Raw genomic sequence first — 25,663 nt, forward strand, 5'->3', positions numbered from 1 at the left:
ATCAAAAAAGGTTTTTACTGTTAATTGGAAATAAAGTGTCATTGGTGTCCTGATTTAAAGGGCACTCAAGTACAATTAGCCAGTTTAAAAATGAGTAAAAGGAAAAAAGAAAGAAAAATAATTAAGGTTAAAGTGAAGTTATTATTAACCTTCACTTCACTAAAATCTTTTCTTCATAGCCCATGACACGAAATAAAATTAAATATAGAAAAATCTTATAATTCACAATGACACCCTTCGTGTTAAGACACCTTAAAATCAAATATGCATTACTGAAAGCATACTTCAAAATTATTAAGTATGTTTTTATAGCCAAAAAGCATTTAAATTTTCAAAAAATGAACAACTGGAAGACTAGACATTATTTGTGGATTTAAAGAGACTTAGTCACTTTCATAAGTTAAAATACTTCCTTCTTTAAGTCACCTGTTCTTTTTTACATCTCAAAAATGTTTTTGTTAAAAATAATCTCGTCATTTTTACTATTCTAAGGAAACTAGAGCAAGAGCTCAGTAGAATACTTTGCTGAATTATTGTTAAAGATTCTGTACAGGTTCCCAGACAGACAAGCTACTAAATTGTTACCATTTTTTCATAACAATTAAAAAATAGTTGGGAACATTTCAGGATAAACACTGCCTAAAAATAAAACAAAAATAAAAACCAAAACAATCAACTACTTATTTAAATTCAATTATATAATGAAAATATATCATATAAATTCAAAATAATAAGGTTCTTAATTATAGCATATTTAATTTAAGATTCAAAATTCATGTGCATGATTACTTGAATTATTTTGTTTTTATCAATTTATCTGGGAATCATCATTATTATTTGAAAAAAATGTCTGAATAAAAATCTAGTTCCAACTCCACAACAATTAAAATACATCTGAGGAAGATTTGGTGATCTGTTTTTTATTGTACATCTAAGACACATTCAATAAAAATTATTCCACTCCACAAGTCTAAATCTAAGTAAATTACCAACATTTAAAGCAAACAATTGTTTTATTTTTGAGATTGTGTTTTAATGAAAATGTTTCTCTTTCCCTTCTTTTCTATCTGATTCCTACTATATAACCCTTACTTTTCTCTTTCAAATTTATAATGTCCAGTTTACCAATTGCAATTGCAGGCATTTTTATATACATGTGCATCTTTATATACTTAGGTATTCTCAAATATGACATGTTATGTCCATATAATGTTACTTGTATATGGATATTCAGGGCTGACCATTTGGCACTGTAAAACTAACTGGTGTGTTCTTGCCTGTGGAGGGCTGCCATTCCTCATACCAGTTTTCCTTGGATACTGATATTTGTTTTTCTATTTTTGAGGCTTTATGAGCCTTTCTCCATGAACTTTGACATGTTCATTAATGTTTTCTTTGCTTGGTTGACAATTGGAAAGTCTTATTGGAGAGTCTGTAGGTGTAGCTTTCTCTCTCTCTTTCTTTCTTTCTTTCTTTCTTTCTTTCTTTCTTTCTTTCCTTAGTTCCTTCCTTCCTTCTTTCCTTCTTCCTTCCTTTCTTTTCTTTTTTTGCAATATTCCTTAGCTTTAAGTTGTGAGAGTTTTGTACACACACACACACACACACACACACACACACATATAATTGTATAATATTTTGTGTATATATATGAATCCCATGAGGATTTTGATCTACAACTCATCATATTGATTGATGGTGATTTTCTGTAGTAGTCTCTGCTGAAAAGAAATTTCCTTGGTGAAGGATGATTGATTTGTCTGTGGGTATGAGTATAAATGTTTATTGTTATTAGAGATTTTCCTGAGTTAAATAATATATTTAAAGAAACAAAAATTAATGAAGGAAAATAGAAAAGATTAAAATGTTATAAAGGAAGAAAGGAACGATGTATTTAAATAAAATAGAATGTTATAATTTAAAAACAGATTATAATTACTGATACTCAACATATTTTGATGAGTGAGTTAACAGGAGTTTATGGTTACAGACTGTATGGAACTGAGCTTATCTTCCTGTACTTTATATGACCCAGGGAACAGAATGTTGGACTGGAATTTTTATTACCTGACTTGTTTTCATTTGTAGTAGCTCAGCAGGTATAAGGTGTAGTCCACTAGAATGAGTTAACATAGACTACAGGATCAGAGAAGTTTTTAGGAGTCCATCTCTTTCCTCTTGATCCCATCACAGTAGATAGTTCCCTTTAAATGTCTCTTTTATTTCCTCAGAATGATGGGATGAGATGAGATCCATACCCAAGCTGTGCAAATGCACTTCTTGGGTTATGCCCAGAGTGTTGCTTTCTCCTTTCTACCTAGCCTAGGCCTAGAACAGGAAGCTTCTAGATTTCATACAATCCAATCTTCCAAGATGACTGAATCAATCTGGCTTCTCTCAACTTCTGACCTAATTGCTCTGCTTATCTTCATACTAACCTTGGCAATATGTTCTATTCTTCTAGCTTCTTCTAATTCTGTGACTTACTCTGTTTTTAGCTGGGTCTAGCTTGTTCTTTCTTGCAACCTGTCTTTGTAAAACTGTTCCAGTAAAACTGCCACATACACATACTACCACAGTGTCTAGCTCATTCTCACTCCTTGCACTGCTCTTAAATAGTCTTTTTTTCCTATGTTTTTCTAGTGAGGGTTGGTCATACCCTATCTCTGACTCATTTTGCCAAAACATTCTCTGATTCCTCACTTTGTCTGCTTCTTAATTATACATCACTGTCAAACATGGCAGCTTCTTTCTACAAACTAACCTTACCTTCACTGTTAAGAATTAAAGGTATGTATTAAGGGCATGTCTGTATTCCAGCCAGATCATACTATAATCCAGATTGGTCTGCATTCCAGTTGGATCATGTAGACCTAGAAGGTCTTTGGATATGATCTCTTGCCAAAGCAGTCATGTTGCAGGGTTAAAATTTCTCTACAGTTCCCCTCCATCAGTTAGAGTACTGAGGTGTCAGATGTTCTTTTGCTCGTTATGATATTATTTCACAGACCTATCTATTTGCCATAGAATCCTATTACTCTATCTCAGATACTAACTTCCACACAGAGTTATTTAAACTGATACTTCATTTCTATCCGTTTAGAAGTAGAGTTCTATGTTCTTTGGTCATTAGTGGATTTAACAGATCAATTGAATTATTTTTATTATTCTCCTTACTTAATGTATTAACTTTTATTATTGCTATTTGGCTTTTAATGATTTCCTTGTGTTGCAGTTAATATTTAAAATGGCAGCTCCCAATCTGGCTTGTTGTTATGGTGCTGCCATGTTTCTGACTAGGTAAGGCCTGAGGCCACTAGCAGTGGTGTGTTCTCATTTCTGCTGCAGCTCAGGCAGCCCAGAAACACCAGCACTGGTACCCATGAGATGCCAGCATGGGAGCTGGCTCTGCCAATCTACCACACTGTCTCTACAAAGTTGGCTGAACCCTAGAAAATACCCACCATCTACACAGTACCTGGTAGAAGTGAGACTCTAAAGCTTAAAGATTATCCAATGGTTTTATATCTTTGATAATGCTCAATTAACAGAATGCCCACACAATTAGAGTTGTTTCCTAATATCTAACCTTAAGATATAAATCATTACCCGGGACCATCCTGGACCTGTGGTTCTCCATGACTCCTACATCTCTCTCCTCCTCACTCCTCCTCTTCCTTCTCCTTCTGACTACTCACTCCACTTACCTCTCATACAGCCCAATCACTGAGCTTTATACAAATTTAGTGGGAAGATATCCCACTACATATCACCCTTCTTGTCAAAAAAAAAAAAACCTTTCTCTCAAAATATAATTAGAGCATAACTATACCAATTTGTAACAGTAAGGTACAAGATAGACCTAATACCCAGTCCAATATATTGTCAATAAAAAGACTCCTGTCATCTATCATAACTTAAAAGACTATAGTTCTGTACCTGGCTTATATCTTGGCTTTAGAATGAATGCCATCTGAAAACCATCCTTTCAAATTTGTTCTCTCAAAGTAAATAGCCGTGATTGGATATGAAACTATAAGTCTTCAACCCCTTCAGAAATCCAGAATGACTGAATTAACTGAAAATATGGGACGCACAAAGCATACCTTCTAAAACTTAGCCAATTTATAGAGACCACTGAATACCTGGACAGTCCCTATACTTCAAAATGTTGGAGGATCTGATCTGCAGCCTTCTGGACCAGGATCATCTGACAGACCTATAATGCAGAATATTGAAGGGCTGATCACTCTGTCTTGGCAGATATAATCAATCAACTATTCCACAAGTCTGTCCCTTTTCTGGACAGTATTTTGTCTGTAGATGAAAAGAGGCAATTCTTGCCTAGTGGCTGTCTTAGCACAACTGGAGTAACTTCAAAGATGCTCAATCTCTTCTTAGAATCCAAGACAGGGAAGCTCTGAGGAGCAGACAGGTCTCTAATCAATTGAGCCTTAATACAGAAATGTTTATAATGTCAATTCTGTGGACTTCTGACGTTTTTATAAACTAACTATCTATGTAAAGCAACCTGGAATGTTTTCCATTAAGTACTTTCAGCTATTTCTAATTTAAATCTAGAAAACACCCTAACAATAAACTCAGAGCCATGAATTATTATATGCCTTTAACTCACAGGCTAACCATCTCTGATCAGTTAAAAAAATAAAGAAGAACTGGGTCTAAACCTTGTACCCGCAAAATTTGAAATAATAGAAAAAATTATACCAGTGAAACCCTTGAATTTGCAATCAAAATAAATTTTGTACCATCTAGGAAATTATAACTTCAGCTTAGTAACAATTATACAGGTTTATATCAATAGGTTATACCTATGTAATTAATTCTAGTTATTCCTCCCTGTTCCAATAAAACCATTACTTTTCTCTAGAAAGACAGCATAATATTAACCACCTCAGTCCCTAAGCTCAGGGAATTGGGGCACCAACTCTTCATTAACTTATTCAAGCTGATTATGGGCATTGAGATATTAGAAGAGGGGCAGGGGGAAGAGTAAATTGATAAGCCTCTGACACCATGTCTTCACTGCATCCAGATGGAATTCCAGGACATTGGAGGTTTGGGCAGGTCTGCTCAGTATGCTTGATGAGTAGATATACCAAGGCTGTGTATTCTGCAATACACAATTCTCAAAACAAATTTTAGTATCAAGATAATCTTTTGTTTGAATTCTCAGAAATCTAGACTTCTAGAGGCCTGCCTTGGTCATATCTAATCCATATACTACTGAGAGGTAGAAATATCTTAATTATATCTTCTGAAAAATCACAGCCAAAACCTTTTTTCCCAAAACAGCTTATCCTTGAGCCAGTTACCAGAAAAACCTTTATCTTGACCTCTTTCCCAGAGAAAATATATAACCACAAAACTGAAAATCACACCCATTTTAAAAATAAAATTGATCTAAAATAATAGAAGTAACTGAAGTACTGTATATGCTTATTCTTAGGTCTTTCCTATTTTTCCAAGCAGGAAATAAACACAGAATTTCTATGGGGCCCACTTTAGACAGAACCCGAGTTTCCTGTGAGGCAATATAACTTTATATCATCTGAATATAGCTGATTTACACTATCTGTTTGCTCTCTCCCTAGAACAGCTTTTTATTTATACCATCTATCTGTTTGCCTCTCTATCTAGAGCACCCTATATTTCTACACTGTACTCTCTACTCTAGAGCCAGTGACAATTTTCCCTATCTTAGTTCCAAACCCCAGGCGAAGATCCCCATGTGATTTACACAAATCTGTTTATAAATCTTTCCTAAAAGCAAATAATCTGTATATTATAACTTTACATTTAAATCAGTAACTGCTCCACAAAGGAGTCTTGTTTATTTTGCTCTCTGACTGCAATAGCCTGCAATTTCTCTCAGCAGGGACCTGCCTGCAGCAGTTTCTTTGTTCAAGGTTCCTGTGCTAAGAGTCACATGCTACTTACTCACTTGCTTTTTTAAAAAATACAACTTTTACTCTCAGGTTAAATACACTTAAATTTCTAGTGAATTCATGCCCAAAAATGGGTTTGCCACTTGTTAAGGGTAATATATAAAATGGTGGGACCTGTTAGTTGTTTTAAGAAATCTGACCGCAGTTCAGAACAGACCACTCCAGACCACACGATTCCAAGGGGGAGGAGGTTTATTCAGGAGATAGGGCAAAGGTGGGGAGAAGAAGGTGGAAAGGTAAGAGAGAAGAGAAGTAGAGGCCGGCCATGACCACGTGGAGAGAGTGGAAGGTGGGGGAGGGGGTAGCGAGGGTAAGAGAGTTAGAGTAAGAGACTGAGGAGGGGGCAAGCAACCCCTTTTATAGTGGATCATGCCTACCTGGCGGTTGCCAGGTAACTGTGGGGAGGAGCATACCTGGCTATTGCCAGGTAACTGGGGAGGTGGAGTTTAGATAGAATACTAACAGGACTCAATCTGTCTTGTTGTTAAGGGGCCACCATGTTCCTGACTAGGCAAGGCCTGAGGCCACAAGTGGTGGCTTGTTTCTGCTGCTGCTTAGCTCAGGCCACCAGCTTAGGTGGGCCAGAAGCAGGCACTGGCACCCATGAGATGCCAGGCTCTGCCAATCTATCATGCTGTCTCCACAAAGCTTGGCTGAACTCTAGACACTCTCCACCATCCACCCAGTACCTGGTAGAAATAAGACTCTAATGCTTAAGGATTATCCAATGGTATTATATATTTGATAATGCTCAATTAACAAAATGCCCACACAATTAGAGTTGTTTCCCAGTATCTAACCTTAAGATATAAATTGTTACCCAGGACCATCCTGGACCTGTGGTTCTCCATGACTCCTACATCTCTCTCTTCCTTGCTTCTCCTTTTCCTTCTTCTTCTGACTCTTCACTCCACCTACTTCTCATATAGCCCAATCACTGAGCTTTATACAAATTTAGTGGGAAGATAGCTCAGCTACACCCTTGGAGTTTGAAAGTATACATAGACATCTAAGGAAAATAACCATCTTTAAATATGGTATCCTTTTTCACAAAGAATACAAGCAGTACATAATACTAAAATATTTCTTAATCCTTCTCACTTTTTCTTGATGATTTTAGTTATTGAGTTTATTTGAATGTAAGATTTGGGCTCACTGTTGCTATTATTGTTGTTGAAATGTAATTTTTCTTCTTTCAAAAGTATTTCAGCTATTTCATGCAAGACAGGTCACTAATTCTTATTTCTTAAGAGATCTTTTTTCACATAGAGTATCATTTCTAAGTACATAGAACTGTAGAATTGTAGACTTTTCCTATCAACATTTTGAATATTTCTCCCCACTGGTTTGAATGTTTCTGAGAATGGACATCAAATTATTATTATCATAATTCTTATCAAAGCAAGATGGTTTTCCCTCTGGCTTCTTTCTATCCTTTTTCCCCAATTACTTTAATATTCTAAAAATTGAGTATGATATACCAACTATATTAATATGTGCCATTTGTCCTCCTTGGTGTATTCTCTACTATCTTCATATGTAGCTTGATGTCTGACATTAAGGGGAAGAAATTGGCTCTTAGTATTGTCTCAACTACTGCTTTGTTCATTGTTCATTTTTCTGTATTTCCACTATGTGAGGGTCTTTTCCTTTTATGTTTGTGTTTTATTAAAATATTTTTATTATTTTTCTCTCTGAGAATTCTCTAACTTCAGTTTGGATAGTGTTGCCTTTTTAGAATTCCAGCTTTTTGGCGGGCTATGAGAAGTGCCTAGGAATCCAAATCCTCCTAGGTAACATAGTAAGGTTTCCTTTTCATTCTTTTATAGACATCTATCATGTTACTTGTATTTCCCATTTTCTCTGTGATCTATTTTTCTGACAAGTAAAACAATAATATTTTTTTCAGTTTATTGACTGTTTTTTTTTACTTGTTAAAAAAATGACCTCTAAGTTCCGTATTGTCGGAGAGTAATTTAAATCTTAGAGACATATGTTCATTTCTAACAAAGTAGTATATTTTCACCAGAAGTGTGTGAAACGTAACAGTTATTTCCTTTTGTAAATCATTCTCTAGTGGTTTTCTTCTACTCAAAAATAAACTTATTTCAAGTGATTCAATACCAAAAGTCTATGATGAAAACAACTACAACATGTTTTTATTATTCTTAATTTGACAGCCTTAGCAAGCTGAAGAAGTATGCCACTTGCTGTTACTGATTGACTGGTCAGTCAAATTGTAGAATGAGCTTGAGATTCCCTCATTGGACTTTCATTTCTATGTTTTTCCGAATAGCAATATTATTACTGTATCAACTCTTTCTGTCATATCATCAAATTTTAGTTTTGAATTTTTACTCACTTTCTCACACCTAATGAGTACATTTATGAAAGTGTATAGTAAATACCTATCATATTCTTCTTTGTTCTATTTTATGTTCCTCAAAGCACACATATAACAATTTAGCAATGGCAGCATTGGTATAACCTAACAAATACTTATTTTTCATTTTATCAGATTCAAAATAATCTACTGATCATTTGGTTTCTGCCTATTCAGCATATGCTATTTGTGTACTGCACCATAACCACAAAGACATATTCATGAAGAAGTTACATGAGAACTTATGGTCTTACAATCACAGTAAGAAAATATGCTAAAAAGTATAGTAGAACACAACATATACCATAAAATAACAATGGAGGGCCAACTTGGAGCTAAAAGTTTTACTGGTATTGGAAGAAAGGATTTGGGGGAAGGAAAGTATAAGGGGTAGGTTAAAAAATTAAGGATGTATATAAATAATTCTTACAAAACTATTAATCTAAGGTATTTAAAATATTTTTAAATGATTTAAACAGAGAGAGCTCACATGGTTGAACAATGCTGCTCCCAGAAGACATAGATTATTAAGTAAAAATCTCAATCAAGCATGGATAACCTCCTGAATAGTTACTTCTATTGACATTGCTCTTGGTAAGATCCTATTTCTAAAGACACCATACTTTTTGATAGCAGGACTTAGAGAAATCAATCTGGAACTGTGCTAGAACATTCCTCCCTGATGACTGGTTTTACATAGTTCTGGAAGGTGCAATGTAGACTTTTGGAGGGGGAAAGACATAAGTGATCTTACCCTGAGACAAACCTAGCATGCTACCAGTGTCTGCTAGCCTGTTTATGGGCACAACCCTCTTCTCTGTTGGATGGATTTGAAGTTGGCTCTAAAGTAAATAGTTTATGTCTAGCATTGTAATCCTGGTTAAATCTATAACTATATAGATTTAACCATGGCTATAGAAATCATAGGTCCTAAGAGAAAGCCTATTGGTATCATTTTGCTAAATAGTCATGTTTGTCAACTGTGGTCTTTATATTTATGCTTATACTAAAAGAAATGTGTTGCTCCCAACATATATCAACAATAATATCAGAGATTCTTATTGTTGCAGAAGATAGTAATTAATGCTCCTACTCACAACTGTTCAAACTTGTTGTGAATAAGAGACTTTTATTTCTCAGTCATACATAGAACATGTATATTAACTCCTCCTTGATCCATGTTTCAGGAAACATTTCTGAAAAAGGGTTGAAAAAATATAAGATCCAGAAGATGAAGAGTATTGTGAAATGCTTTCTTCTGTACATGACATAATTGCTGTACACAAGAGCTCACAGCAGATATTGTGCAAGATATATCCAGTTAAATTTTTCATCATAGATGGAGGATGGGCTTATGAAGGAAAACTCTGACCTAAGAAGCTATTGGCTTTTTTTTGATAGCTTCTGGGGAAGTAATTTCTCTTTGGGGAGGTGGCCATTAGTAGGTTATTTATTCCTTATTGAATGACTTCAAACCCATGAAGATATGGTCAGAAATAAGTGAACACATTGAGTAATTACTAAGCAAGAAGACATAGATTCGGGAGTTAGATATGTTAGGGACAGGAGAGTTGGAGGGAAGGAATAGGGATGAATATGACCAAGATGCAGCATGTACATGTATGAAATTTTCATAGAAGGAAATAAATAATTTTTTAAAAAGAAACTGTGTAACTATTTAGATACGTTGCTACCTGTGATTAAAACACCCAGAAGACTAATAAAAGGTAGTTATGAATCCAAAGTCAACCTCACCTATACCGGTAGTTCTAGCCAACTTCATGATCTATAATGGAAACTTCCTTGAAAAACTAAGGGTGTGAAGCAGGTAAGATTGTTTAGTGGATAAAGGTACTTTCTGACAGAGCTAAAGACATGAGTATGACTCTAAGAATCTATGTTATGGAAGGTAAATTGACTCCTGAAAATTATGCTCTACCTCACACTGGCATGTGAACATACTCACACTCATAAATATTAAAAAAGAAAAGGGCATGGATCATGGTAGTAGAGTGCTTGGATATAGTGGAAAATTCAGTCAGCTGGATCTTTATCACCACAAAATCGAAAACAATATCATTATATTTTCAACTTGTAATTGAGTCCACAAACATTAGCATTTAATTATAGCTTAACTCTGACTAGGTGAAGAAGATCCTATTGATAAAAATTAGTTTTTACTAATAAATGGTGTGATTGCTTTATATGTTACATTATGCAAATTGTAATAAAATTAATCAATGTCAATATTGTCAATTAATAATAATTTAAAATGAGACAAACTATGTTATATACACTAGGATTATTTTCACATTTTAAATGTCAACAATATGAAGATATGAATAGAGAAAATTACTGACTGGGAATACGGTTAGCCAGTGTAGCTGAAGAAGTGAGCTCCTGGTTCAGGGAAAGATCCTGTATCAAAAAATATATACTATAAAGGAAGGATTATCAAAGACATACCTGGTGTAAACCTTTCTTCTCTATATCCATGTACATACCTATGTACATATATTCACATAGTAACACATACCCACATATAAAAGAAATAAATGATTTCAACTTGGAAAAATGGTAAATAATATTGCTTATTCCCAGTAATATTGCTTTTCATTTATATCTATATTTTGAATGTAAAGATATTTGTTGATTTTACAGATATAACAAGATAACTGTAAACAAAATTTATCTAGTAATTTTTGGCTTTTTATCAGTTTGATAAGTGTGTCCCAGAAATGGTTAAGTCTGTTGTTGATGTGCAACTGTCAATTATGTTTAATGATAAAAATAAAGTTTCAATTATTTCCTGTTCTTCATAGGTAACTATAGTCATCAATAGAGTCTCCTTCAAGCTTCATGTCAAGTAGCTTTTAAATAGGCAAAATGATTTATAACTAGGTCCTTATGGTGCTTAAAAAACTAGTACTATGTAACTAGCATTTTGCATAAGCTCTAATTTTCCATGTCACAACAACCAATTTTATGTCATGTGGGGAACAAATGCAGGTCCATTATTTCCTTTTAGATCTGAGACAATTATCTCTACTATTTAAGTAAAAAGTAAACTGCATGAGTGCTCTAGAGTAGCTGTCAATATTGACTGAATTGACAGAGCAGTTACTTAGCTTTCTATTTCATTTGCCTTTGTACACACAGCCACAAATCAACTGGCTCAGTTAACATACTCTGGGGAATTAATTTTCTATGAAAAGCTAACTTTTAATATTAAGCAGTTTAATAATAGAGTAGAACCCTTCTCAATGGGCCAACCTTGAACATAAGGATAACAAATTTGGTGCTTAGATACTGAATAGCAATAATGGCTACTTTCATTTTAACCATTCAATGACTCAGGCAGATTTATTCATTCAGTAAACATTCATTGAGGCCTGCTATGTGTTTTTCACATTACTTGTTCTAGGGATACAATTTAAATGTCAAGTATCAGCTTTTTTAAATCCATAATCCACTGAAAAAAATCAGACAAGGAAAGAGATAATTATACAACAGTGGGGTAAATGTAGCCAGTGATAGGGTTGTACAAAGTGTGCTTTAGAAAATTAATGTGGCAGCACTGTGTAAAATACACTTGAGATAAGGTTGTCAAATTAGTAATATCAAGTATATATTATCCCTAATTTTTACATAAGAAAATTTTAGGGAGCTTGAGATTTAAATAATAGCCTAGGATGACTTGGTTTATTCATTAACATGTACATACATCTCATTAATTCTCCCCTTTGTCAGTAACTATTCTGGTAATCAGGACATAGGGGACCCTACTATTATTGGTTTTATAATATATCTGAAAAAAATGAAGTTATAATTCACAAGAGAAGAGAATAAGGCTATTCTATGTGGAATTCTAGTAGGGACAACAAACAATACATACTTATTTGACCATTAAAGACCAGAGTTCTCTTCTACTATTTGTCTCCAACATTCTACCTTCCAGGTTCTGAAAAATGAGGATTTTAGTGACGGTATTACCAGACTTGCTGAGAATTTCCTTTAAAATATTTTGAATCTGTAAATAAGAAGTATGATGAATATGAAATGAAGCAAATTTTAATTAAAATTTTATGGGTTAAGCAATAGCATAAAATGTGTCTATCTGAAACAACTAGCTAATTAACAGGTAAGGTATCTTGAATAAAACTATCACATTAGCATTGTCCAATTTACACAATGAATGATAATAATTTTAAGTAAAAAAACAATAGTGTTTCTTTTTTTGGAACAGTATGAGATGACCAACTTTTAACATGAATTATATTTTGAACATCTGCAAACTCTAGCAGTCTGTGTCCTAGGTACACTTACAGGCAGATATACAGGTGTATATGTGTAAGAAGACTGAAAGGAGTAATATATGTTTTAGAAAAGAGTTGAATAATGGGAGGACAACAATTAAAAAAGAACGTATGCAACTGGTAAGCACAAGGAGAACTATGGGTGGGGTGAAGGAAAGAACTATGGGTGGTGTGAAGGGAAATAGGGCCTGGATGCAAAGGGAAAAGGGAGAGGATTGGGGAGAGATAATCAACAAATGCATGAGAAACTCATTACTGTGATAACTAAAGAAAAATTTTAAAAATATTTTTATTGGATATTTTATTTATTTAAATTTTAGATGTCACCCCCTTTCTCCATTTCCCCCTCCCCCAAAAAACCTACCCAATCCCCTCTCCTCCCCTTTGCTTTTATATACAATTTTAATTACGTGCAAGTATTAAAGTCTGTTCTAGGTTGAGGAACTAGCAATGCAATAAATGTAAATAGTCAAGGAACAAGCAAGACAATAAACACAAATAGTCAAAGAACAAGCAAGGAAATATACGAAGTTCTGTGATCACTCCTATGATCACTATTTCTAAGGGCTTATCAGGATGATCAAAATATCTGAGCCTACTTCTCTGTCCTAGCCCAAAGTCATTTTCATGCCTGAAGCCTACTTCTTTGTTCTAGCTTAAGATTTAGATTTCTGCTTATAATTACATCTTTGTTCTAGCCTAAGATTTAGATTCCTACATGAAATTACTTTTTTCGTTTTAGCCTAAGATGTATATTTCTAGCTGAAATTAATTTTTGTTCTAGCCTAATGTCAGAGTCCTGCTTGAAGCCCATTTCCTTGTCCTTGGTCCATGTGAGATTCTTGCCAAGTAGACTCAAAAGCTCTACACATCCCCCCTTTTTATTTCATAAACAAAACTGAGCCTGTCTTAGGCCATTCTAACAAGAATGCCTTTCTTACCCATCATGGAATATGCATTATCAAAAGCAATGTACTTCTGTCTTAGGTTGGTTAACCTCTGTGCAGAATCTTACCTGTCCTTAGCTTGCCAGCCTGTTAAATTAATAACTTTGTCTAGGAGTTCATTTTCTCTTTCAAGTCATGTACTTTGGCTGCCAACATGTTGATGTTGTTAAAGACAAGCTTTAACACAATGGGCAGGAATAAAAGTAGTCCCAGGACAAAAAGGGCTAGCATGATCAAACAATATATGCCATTCTTGAAGCTCGACAAGAATAGAAATACTGACCTCAGTCCATGGGTAATTTTATCAACAATATCTGCTTCATCAATACTCAGCAGATCAGCATTCTTTAAATTCATAAGTTCACCATGCAAAGTTAAAACATCCAGAGAGGTATTAGAATTATGCCAAGTACATGGCAAGTGTCTTTAAACTTTTTTGTAATTATAATGACTACCACTGTAAAGTTTAGAACTAACATGAATCCAATGGTATTTGGCATGACACTCAAGATGGCTCCTTACTTTTAAACTCTGAACCTCCTTTCAATAATTTGAATAGGATAAAGAGCATCAATTTGTTTTTCCAAATGCCTATCTAAATCCTCTTGTATAAACACATTAGTAACATGCTGGAGACAGCATACAATGACAGGAACTGCCTGCATTAGGCCTGGATGGAGACATCTCAGAAGCCTGCAGCAGTTCCTTGTAAGTAAGTCATTGACCTTGGAGCTCTGAGCTCTGAAGAATAATAAGTTAAATGTTAAAGTTTAAAGAATAATAAATTTGCAATTATTATTATTTTGGCTACAAGCCTAGGAATAGGGAAGTTTGAAACTTTGGTGAACAATTGTAATTCTTAATTCTTTGTGGGATGTGGTTATTCTTTTGAATTTAATTTGGCAATGATTATACAATGTCTTTTTTTTCTACCTGCTTTTGGAGTATTAATAAAAGACTGGGGCAAGAGAAAAGTGAAAAAGCATGTGAGGTGAATGTGGTGAGTGAGAGAGAACATATAGAGAGCTGGTAAGAGAGCATGAGAAGAGCATGTGAAGAGTAAGTGAAGAGAGAATGTGAGTTGTATATGGAGTGTGTATGTGTGAGTGAAAGGAGAGTGCATGTGGTGTTTGTGAGGTATATGTGAGATGTGTGTGAAGAGTGTGTGTGAGAGTGAAACAGGAATGCACAGGAGTGTAGGAGTTCAAAAAAGCACACAGGAGAAAAGCAGAGTGGACAGGAGAATGCAGAGTGTGTGCAGCCTCAAGCTGTGGGAGAATGAGAGAGAGAGAGAAAGAAAGAAGAGAGTGAGGGAAGAGAAACTTTCAGCCTTGAAAAATTGCCTGTCAGCTGTACTGAAAAATTAGCCTGTGTATATTTATTATGGGCCTTCCAGATATTCCTGCTTCTAGTTGAGAACTCTGATTCTGTATCGAGTCTAGACCCCGACAGTAACATTCTTTTGCTAAGTGATTAACAAAGGTAGCTGTCTTAACTTCTTGTGGCAAAGCAATTAGAGAAGCAGTGATGCTAGCAATTAATGTAACTAAAGCTGTTATACCAGCAATAACCAAGCTCACTATCCTCTTATTTCTGCTTAAAGCCTGTCTCACTTTCAGTACTTGCATGCTTTTTTCAGAATACCTAGGTTCTGTAACACAAAAGGCAATAAAACAAAAGCTGGTTGATAGACCTCCATAACAGATATGCCATGTTTCAACTCACAAACAGAATTATAAAGTGTACAATCAGTGCAACTTACATTAAATACTGTAGTAGAAACAAAAGTAATTTTAACTTGACAATTAAAAGAGACTTATCACAAGTACTAACACTTGTTTGAAATCCAGATCCTGTCCCAACTTTATCTCTTGCTAACACAACATCATAGAGAACTGAAGCTAATTTCCAAATATGTCTCTGAAAATGTCCACAACAAGCCTTCCAAATGAAGACTGTTACTTCCAATATTGGATTGATTTATAGACCAGTACATGATTGAGTCTGGATAGCTTCTCACGTTTAAGAACAATACAAGAGGCATTATAACTTCTCTTTTTGATTCTCTGTTCCACAAGGTCTAAAAACTTAAGGCAAGGCAGCTTGTCCCATCAGGGGTATAGGTAAGCAAAGGTGGTTTGGGAACATATGTCCAATACATCTTCCCAGTCACCATTGTCAGGGCACTCAGCAAGCTCACAGGTCAGCATCCTTCTTCGTCCTAACATCAGCATGTCCCACCCTTCACTCTGGCAGCAACCATGTTCCTTCAGCATCCTGCAGAAAAATCACAAACATGCCCCCTTCCCCATATTAATTACCTGATCCAGAGCATGCCATATGCCACTAAATGGATCCTTCCCTTTTACTTATGCATAAGTATGGCTAGTTATAAGGTGCCATAGACACTCAGCAGAAAGTTCCTTAGCATCCAAATTTTTTTAACAAATTTAAAATAAAAAGAACATGATTTAAATAAATTTGTGGTATATGGGGGTATGCCTCCCTCTTTTTTTAAAATTTTTGTGAAGATAATGTTTTAAAGTTCCATTGGCCCCTTCCACAGTCCCTTGTCCTTGAGGATGATAAGGAATTCCAGTAATATGGGTAATATTAAATTGTTGACAAAAAGTCTCAAATGGGGTTGGTGAGATGACTCAGCAGTTAAGAGCACTGTCTACTCTTCCGGAGGTCATGAGTTCAAATCCCAGCAACCACATGGTGACTCACAACCATCCATTTGTAATGAGATCTGATGTCCTCATATGGGTGCCTGATGACAGCTACAGTGTACTTACATATAATAAATAAATTTCTAAAAAGTCTCAAATGTTTGACTGCAATAGCCAGTTCCATTATTTGTTTTTTTAAAATTATTATTGGATAATTTATTCATCTACATTTCAGATGTTATCCTCTTTCCACTTTCCCCCCTCCAGAAAGCTTTTATTCCATACCTCCTCCTCCTACTTCTATGAGGGTGTGTCACCATTCATCCATCTACTCCTGCCTCCCCGCCCTAAAATTCCTCCACACTGGGGCACAGGACCAAGGCCCTCCCCTCCCACTGATGCCTGACAAGGCCATCCTCCACTACATAAACTTTGAGTTTGTTCAGATGGGGGAAAATATGGTCAAAACGTATTGTATGCAAAAAATTAAATTAAAATATTAAAGTAAATACAATGGGGAGGCTTTTTATAGAACCTAACAAGAAGTAATTCAATTCCCTGATGTTTGTCTCATTTATAGGATGTATTCCCTTGCGACAACAGATCCCTAGATTTTCTCTGGAGAACTATTTTGTTAATGTATTGAATGTTGAGTTCATACCAGAAAAACTAGACTTTTCTTTAATATGTGTTTAGAAATATATACCCATCTGCATAATTGAAAAATTTTCTTGAAATAATAATTTTAATGAATGATGGGGCACATAACTTTGTGGGAGAGCACTTACCTAGCATGTGATTGATTTAAACTATATCTCAGAATTTCTGAGAGAGAGATAGAATATGGATAAAGGTCTTTAGAGAGAAGGAGAGAGGGAGGGGAGGAAGGAGAGGGGTAGGGAAAGAAGAAGGGAAAGAGGGAGGAAAGGAGACAGAAAGAATATGAATATTGTTTCCAAAACTCACCAAGAAAATATAAAATGACTTGTTTCCTTTATAAATGACTTGTTTCCATGTTAATTTCTCATTTTAAAAATCAAGTGTTTTGACCTAGAAAACTTAGTAGTTCCATGAAAAGCAGGAGGAAGGGGTATTCTATCTTTACTTATTCATTCTGTGTTTACAGATTCCTTTCATTGTCTTGAGTTCTGTTCAAATTCTTGCTTAAAGATTTAACCCTAGTACTTCTACATTAGTCTTTTTATGACATCCTTGAGTAGAATTAAGTAATTCTACATCTCTGCTCCAATAAAATATTAAGGGCTTCACTTGTACAGAATCTGCTACATGGTATTTAAATTTCTGCTTCTAGGGTTATTTCCCCCATTAGGAAATAGTCCTTTGAGAACATGAGTGTACTTTATTATGTCTGTTTTCTTTTAGTGCCTAATACAGTGCTAGGTATGTAATGAATAAGTATTAACATTTGTTATAAAGATGAATGAAACAAATCTACAATGTCATTATTATTGCAAAAATGAACCAAGCCCCAATGGTCAATAAACCTTTGTTTTGATTAAAACAAAAACACATCAGATAGCCTTAGCTTCCTTCAAAAACACTACACAAGTCAAACTGCTTTCTAAAGTCCATGGTAAGTTTAACTAATTCCTCATTTAAGGTTCTTTATTTTATTGTAACCTTGTACTTAACAGATGTGTTTTCTTTAAAGTAGATATAGTAAGCTCACTATTCTAAACACACCAGTCTTATTTTGGTTTTAGTTTTGATAACAGGTTTCAATACTACAAGACACAACAATAAAATACTTATTTTTTTTCCTGTAACAATTGTAGAAGTTCAGTGTTACAGGAAAAAAAATCAGTATTTTATTGTAAATATTATATACTTATCCAATGTGTTTAACCACACTGATGTCTTTAGGAGTCTAGTTTGTTGAGGTCAAAAAAATTATGTAGAGTTTTTACCATATGTGTATCCTTTCCCCTTAGACCTTCAGTTTACTTGGTGGCATGACACTATCCTCTGAATCAAATAGCCATCAATTTTTAGGAGTTTAGCCCTGCCTGCTGGTTAAAGATTATCCCATCTGGGCTTGTTGGTATTTATGTCACAGAAAGAGGAGTAGGGGGTCATAGTATCTTCAGCTAAGTATTCAGCCACTTCAAAGCAGTTGACAGCATTCTGCCCTATGTACTTATAGCCTCAGTTTATTAGAGTATGGCTAGGATACATAGGCTTGAGAGGACTGAAGAGTGGTACTTCATGCTGCTATTGGAAAAAACAGCAAGTCTGGTGGAGACCTTTCAGTCTCGCTGCCTTGGGATCACTCAGGGCCTCGTTGATCATGTTCACCCATGTGCCGTTAGCAATCCCAAAAGTTTCATTGATTCTTCAAGGTAATTTGGAAGAAATTGAACTTTGTTGTGTTTGGAAACTTAGAAGGAGGGGTAGACCTTGCCTGTCTACTTCTTTGAACCAGGATAAAATTCTCACAATGAATTTAAGAAACAGAGATAAGTTTAAACCTAGACCCAGAGAAAGTAAAATAAATTTTTTATGTTGAAATTTTGTATCTTTGTTCCATTCCCAATACCCTATGGTGGCTCACAACTGCCTGTAACTCCAGTTGACCTAATAACCATTCTTGCTTTCATAGGCACAAAATACACAAGATGCATGTATATACTGTACTGTCCTCCCAAGATCCCCCTCATTTTATGGACCACTTTACAACTACAGCATAGCCAGACAACAGTGTCAACATTTTACCAGCACGAATCACAAAATTCCAAGTGACTTCTTCTTCTTCTTCTTCTTCTTCTTCTTCTTCTTATTATTATTATTATTATTATTATTATTATTATAGAACTTTCAATAGTAAAATGGATACAAAAATAAATGAGAGAAAAGTTACTTGGATTAAGGTTTGGAGAGCCTAGAATTTAATGATCTAGTGGTGTTAGTGAGTAGGAGAGATTACTGTGTAACAACATACAGTGTTCTTAATCAAAGAAGCACACTTGAGCTTTTGGTAATTCAATTTCTACAAGACGTTCCTTATGAAAATATAATTGACTAATTCCCTGATCAAGTAGTATAACAGTCTCTAGCCTCCTTTTCCTCTTCAGATGTTGCATGACTAAAAGTATCAACTGTAATATATTTGTCTTTTGGGTATAACTAGCTCCTGTTTTAGAAAATTTCCATTGCTTCAATATCATAAATCATATAACTAACATAAATTGTTAGGTTTTACCTTATATAACAAATACATTTGTGTACTTGAGAAATATTCCAAATATTATATAGTAGTAACTGATTACATAGGTTATGTTATACAACTGTTCATTGGGTTTATAGTCTCCAAAGTATTAGGATTTCGTGGCTACAAAAAGAGTAATTAACATTTTTTACTTATTGATCTTATATTTTATATTTTTTATGTTCTAAATACTGCTGTAATACTACATTGATCAACTTTCTGTAGTACAAGTTAAGGAATTAAATGTACACAATGAGAATTTATGCTGTATTAGTGCATTGCTTTTATTGTGTCACTTGGAACTACAAAACACTTTTCTAAGTGTTTCACATTCATTGTATATAACATCAGTTCCAGTCTTGACATACACATGGTATATTCACATGCTAGATATGGATATCTACAAAGCCTCGCTTTTCCCTTTTTGTCCCACTTTTCTCTCCTTACAGATATGTTCATTCTTTTCATTTCTATTATACATTGGAGGTTACTCTCAGACTGTTTCTAGCTAGACAGTGTCAGTAACATTTCATTTCTTCCACTCATTAGCTGTATAAAGTTTTCCTAATTCCTTAGTTTCCCTGTGTCATAAATTTTAAAATCTATAAAACAGGGAGAAAAATAATATTTATCACAGAGTTTTATTGAATTCCAAGTAAATAATATTGGCAAAACAATGAATCTGTTAGTTCAAAGGTAGCACTTGCTATGTAGAACTAATCACTTTCCTAGAGATCACTTTCTTCACTTAAGAAACCCTATAGTATTATTTATTTTCAAATTTGCATATGATAGTGATCTCGGTTTTCCAATTGTGGATTAAAGAAAAAGTAATTGTTTATAAATAGTGAAACTGAAGATCAAGAGAGGAAGAGTTCCTTAATTAAGGCTACATGGTTTGTGGCATAGTTGATATTTCAATTCTAATCTGTTTTCAAGACTGTAATATTTACTTTTATCATCACTGTAACCAAATACCCAATGCAAACAACTTAAAGGAGAAACTTATATTTTTGCTTACCATTTTAGAAGTTGTAGTACATAGTCACTTAAACCTACAGGTTGAGGCAACATATCTCTGTAGTAGCACTATAAGGCAGAAATGTTTTACCTCACATCAGACAAGAAGCATATAACAAGACAGAACAGTGAGGACTTGGTAGAAAGAGGCCAAGAATAATGTACTTCAAAGATGTCCAAATAGTGACCTATCAAGGCATCATCTATGTGAAGTTTCCAAATCGCTACAAGTAGCAACAATAGCTTAGGACCAAATGCTGAAAATATTATCCCTTGGCAAAGCTCAATGTCCTTCCATTGTATTGTACTGCCTTTATTTTAGTTCTGAAAGTTATTCTGACTCAGAAATGCTGGGAAAGTTTCAAGAGTGACATGCTAAAGGAATATTGACCTCAAAATATTTTTACTAAGATTTTTAAAGAATGTTTTCTTCCATTATCTGGATATTGTGCTAGAACGTCAATGAATATGGATGAGCAAGTACCTCTGTAGTAAAACTGAAACCTTAGAGTCCATTAGTCAATGAGTGGTTAAAGAAAATGCTGTACAACTATTAGGTAGATATCTTTCCATAGAGACACCAATTCATCAATGTTCACTGTGATTATATTTATAACAGGGAGAAATAGGAAAACCTAGGTATTCATCAAATGATGAATAGATAATGAAAATGTGATACATTTACTCAATGAAATGTTATTCAGCTACTAATAAAATGAAATTATAAAATTTGCAAGTAAATAGAATGGAGCTAGAAATATTCATCCTGAGTAACATAATCCTAACCCAGAAAGACAAACATTGCCTGATTTCCTAAGCAGTTAAGGTTTACATATGTGTGTTTCATTCCAATTATTTCTAAATGTTAGGTAGCTAGTAAAAAACAAGAAAAGCAGAGGGAATATTGAATAGAAGGGGAAATAGAATATAGTGTTATAAATGGATAAAAGGGAAATAAAATAGAAGGCTAGAATAGGAGAATTAAATGAGGATATAGACAGAAAGGCAAGATAAGACCAGGAAATGGGGAGGGATTGTGAGCATGAAAGTTATATAGATGCTTACTACTCTATAAACATATATATATATATATATATATATATATATATATATATGGAATTTATGTATTTAAAATTTAATTTTAAAAGAATCTATTTTCAGAAGAATTTCCATACATTTTTTAAAAATTTCAGTGGATTTACACTATAATTTGAGAGAAAGCTTCAACTAGATAAGGCAACTGTCAGGTACAAAAGAAATTCAGAACAATGACTTCAATGAATAGAGACTCCCTCTCCCTCTCCCTCCCCCTCCCCTCCCCCTCCCCTCCTCCTCCCCCTCCCCTCCCCCTCCCCCTCCCCTCCCCTCCCCTCCCCCTCCCTCTTCTTCCCACCTCCCATCTCCTTCCCCCCTCCCCTTCCCCTCCCCCTCCCCCTCCCCTCCCCCTCCCCCTCCCCTCCCCCTCCCCCTCCCCTCCCCCTCCCCCTCCCCTCCCCCTCCCACTTCCCCTCCCCCTCCCCCTCTCTCCTGTCTCTGTTTCCTCTACACCTTCAACTACTGAGATCACAGGCCAGGGAGTTTTAAGTGTATACCCAGACTAATAATTTCCCCTAAGATCCTTAATGTTACCTTCTGTTCCTAGTCTATATCTTTCCAAATCTAAACTGCTATCCCTGGACTTGCTCAAAAGCAATCTAAACCAAATGCTTCTGATGGAATTTTCAAACAGTCTGAGCCTCTGGCTTGTACCAACATTCCCAGCCTGCTTTGACGCTGGTTGGTTGCACTTTGTTAGCCTCAGGTACTCCTGCAGGATCTGGCCAGATATTCCTCAGTCTGTATTCCTTTTTCCACTCCAGACCTTTGATCAGTATTCCAGTCTTACTGGGCCCTGAAGATGGTGCCCTAATTTCTGCTGAGAACCAGTTATAGAGGATATTACTTTTCCCATTATCATCAATAAAAAGGCTGGAATGTCAGATCCAAAAGAAACTCAATACAAATGGTAAACTCAGCGTAAACGGTTCCTCTTAGCTTATTCAAATGTCTGCTGGTCTCAGGCTCACTCAGTACTGGTGGCTTCTCTCAACTCTTCTCAACCCTCCCACTGTCCTAAATTTCTTCAGTTCATGGGCCTCCTTACTCTCAGCTCCTCATTCTGATATATCCCTCCCATTTCATCCATGCACTCTCTTGGCCTATGTTTCCCTATCGTTGTCCTCTCTCTGTGTTGCTCTTTCTTCTCTTCCTCTCATCCTCTCCTCTTCCTCTCCCTTTATGACTTAGTTCAGTTTACTGGCTGTGCTCACTGAACTATTTTCTCTCTCTGCTCTGGGTTCTTCTAGATGGCTCTGGCTATACTTTTCCTTATATGTACAATAGAACCCTTCCCCCAACCATATTATGGAGTGGTCTTGTTCTCACTTTATACAACAATGACAAGCTAGTAAATAACAGCACAATGTAGTGGTCTGAATGAGAATAATCTTTGTAGGATTATGTATTTGAATTCTTGGCCTACAGTTGGTGGTGGAACTGTTTTTGAAGGAATTGATGGCATGGCCTTGTTGGATGAGGTGTATCAACTGGAGATAGAACTTGAGCTTTCAAAAGCACATAGCCTTCTTTACCCCATGGTTGTTAATAAAATGCAGCTCTCAGCTGCTGCACCAATGCCATGCTTGCCTATTTTCATGGGCTCCACAATCATTTTTATGTACCAATACTCTAAAATTGTAAGTGCAGCCTCAGTGAAATACTTTCCTTTTATGAGTTGTCTTGGATATGATGTCTCATTTTTCCCTTTCTGTTGAAAACAGACTTATTTCTAATGAACTATATCCTGATTATGATTTCTCCTCATTCAACTCCTCCCAGTCCTTTTCACTTCCCCTCTCCTACAGATCCACTCTCTCTGTTTCTCATTAGAAAAGAAACAGTAGCCTAGGGGATTGTAATAATAAAACACAATATATAATATAATATAAACTATAATACATATAAGAAAATAACACAAGAGAATTGGATAAAAAAATAGAAGTATCTTACTTAGGGTTTCAATGCTGTGAACAGACACCATGACCAAGGCAATTCTTATGAGGACAAAATTTAAATGGGGCAAGCTTACAGGTTCAGAGGTTCAGTCCATTATCATCAAAGCAGGAGCATGGCAGCATCCAGGCAGCAAGATGCAGGAGGAGCTGAGAGTTCTACATCTTCATCTGAAGGCTGTTAGGAGAATACTGGCTTCCAGGCAGCTAGGGTGAGAGTCTTGAAGTCCACACCCACAGTGACACACCCACACCAACAATAGAGTCAATCTCTGGGTCAAGTATATACAAACTATCACAAGAAGTGAGAGTCCAAGAGAAAGCATGAGAATCAGAGACTTGCTCATTCACACATTTATGAATCCCATAAAACCATGAAACTAGAAGTCATAATATATAGAAAGAACTGGGTGCAGACATATGCAGGCACTAAGCATGCCGACACAGTCTCTGAGTTTACATGAATGAACTTTGATCACATTGATTTAGAGGGTTTTGTTTTCTTGGTGTTCTCCACCCTCCCTGGCTCTTACATTCTTTCTGCCCCCTCTCCTATGAGGTTCTCTGAGACACAAAGAGAGGGATTTGGTGGAGAGTCCCACTTAAGTTTGAATATTCAAAGGTTCTCACTTTGGACAGGGGGTAAAACCAAATATTACTGTTCTAGAAAGAAAAATAATAAAATAACTTGTAAGGACATTCTGCTATACTCAGATCAGTGCCTTGCTCAGCCATCATGTGAGAAGCTTCTTCCCACAGCAAATTGGGAGAACAGCCAGATACTATGCAGAGAGGATGATGGTGTCTCTTAACAGCTCACAGATCAGAGGTAACCCTCAGCTACTGCCCTAGTGCTGTGCCTACCTGCCATGCTACATACCATGATATCCATAGACTTATGGTCTAAAACTGTAAGCAAGACCCCAATTAAATCCTTTAAAAAAATAAGTTACCTTGGTCATGATGTCTTTTTTACAGCAATTGTAAAGTAACTCAGCAACCCCAGTTCCCGGACTAGCTTATCTCTTTTTGAGTTGTTGGCCAGTGAGGATACATTACACTCCCTTCCAAAAATAAAGTCTATTTCAATTATTCTTTGTTACCTTTCACAATTTGAAAGTATAACCATATTGGTGAAAATGTCATGAGCAGATTATAAAACATAGAAAATCAAATGGGTCCTTTCTGTAGAAGCTTCTTTCCTAGTGGCCAGTGCTAGAAGGTACTTTGCATTTTACCAAAGAGGAATATTGCCAGTCTTTCTCAGCTGTGAGGGATATGAACCACAAAGATAATTGTCCTGGCAAGGTATGCTCAGTGGTACAACAGTGACACACATGTTATGGGAGTAACAATCCACTTTCCAATTGTATTTATGATCCATTATAGAAGATACATTCTATACCTAGCACCATTATCAGGGCCAAAGCAAGAGAAGTAATACAACCTAGCAGGATAACTTACTATTCCTACACTGCTGAATGAACATAGTTTCTAAATGATTCCTCAAAAGTTATTGAGTTGTACACACATCCATAGATCAATGTATCTCTAAACTTTCATCAGAGATACTTCTTTGTTTGTTTGTTTTCTTCAGAAGACAGCAGTTAACACAGGGACCCACTATTGGTGAACATGCATGAAATAAGAAATCATTTAGTTCTCATACTTAAATTGGATATCTATATCATACCCTTTCCTTGAAGCTTCAGGATCATCAAGGAAAAGAGGCCCAAAAGACTGCAAGAGCCAGAGATAGTAGTGGATGACTATATAGAAATAGTGTTTTTCCAGACACAACAGGCTAGTTGCATATATGAACTTATAGAAACTGTGAGGGCATCCAGAATATCTCTACAAGCTCAAGACAGACAAAATCGTTAGCATGGAGATGGACAGGAGGATACAGAGTCCCACCTTTAGCTTAGGATCGCTTGGCTTTTGATAGCTGCTAAGAGAACAAAAAGTAACACTGTTCTTCATTCCTTGCTTATAGTATCCAGGACCACCTTCCTGGAGTGACATTACCTGAAATGGATTGGGCCCTCATATATCAATGTTCAGTGGGGATGGTGGGCTGTTA

The sequence above is a fragment of the Arvicanthis niloticus genome, chromosome X (genome assembly GCF_011762505.2).
Source record: "Arvicanthis niloticus isolate mArvNil1 chromosome X, mArvNil1.pat.X, whole genome shotgun sequence".
In the NCBI taxonomy this organism is placed as follows: Eukaryota; Metazoa; Chordata; class Mammalia; order Rodentia; family Muridae; genus Arvicanthis; species Arvicanthis niloticus.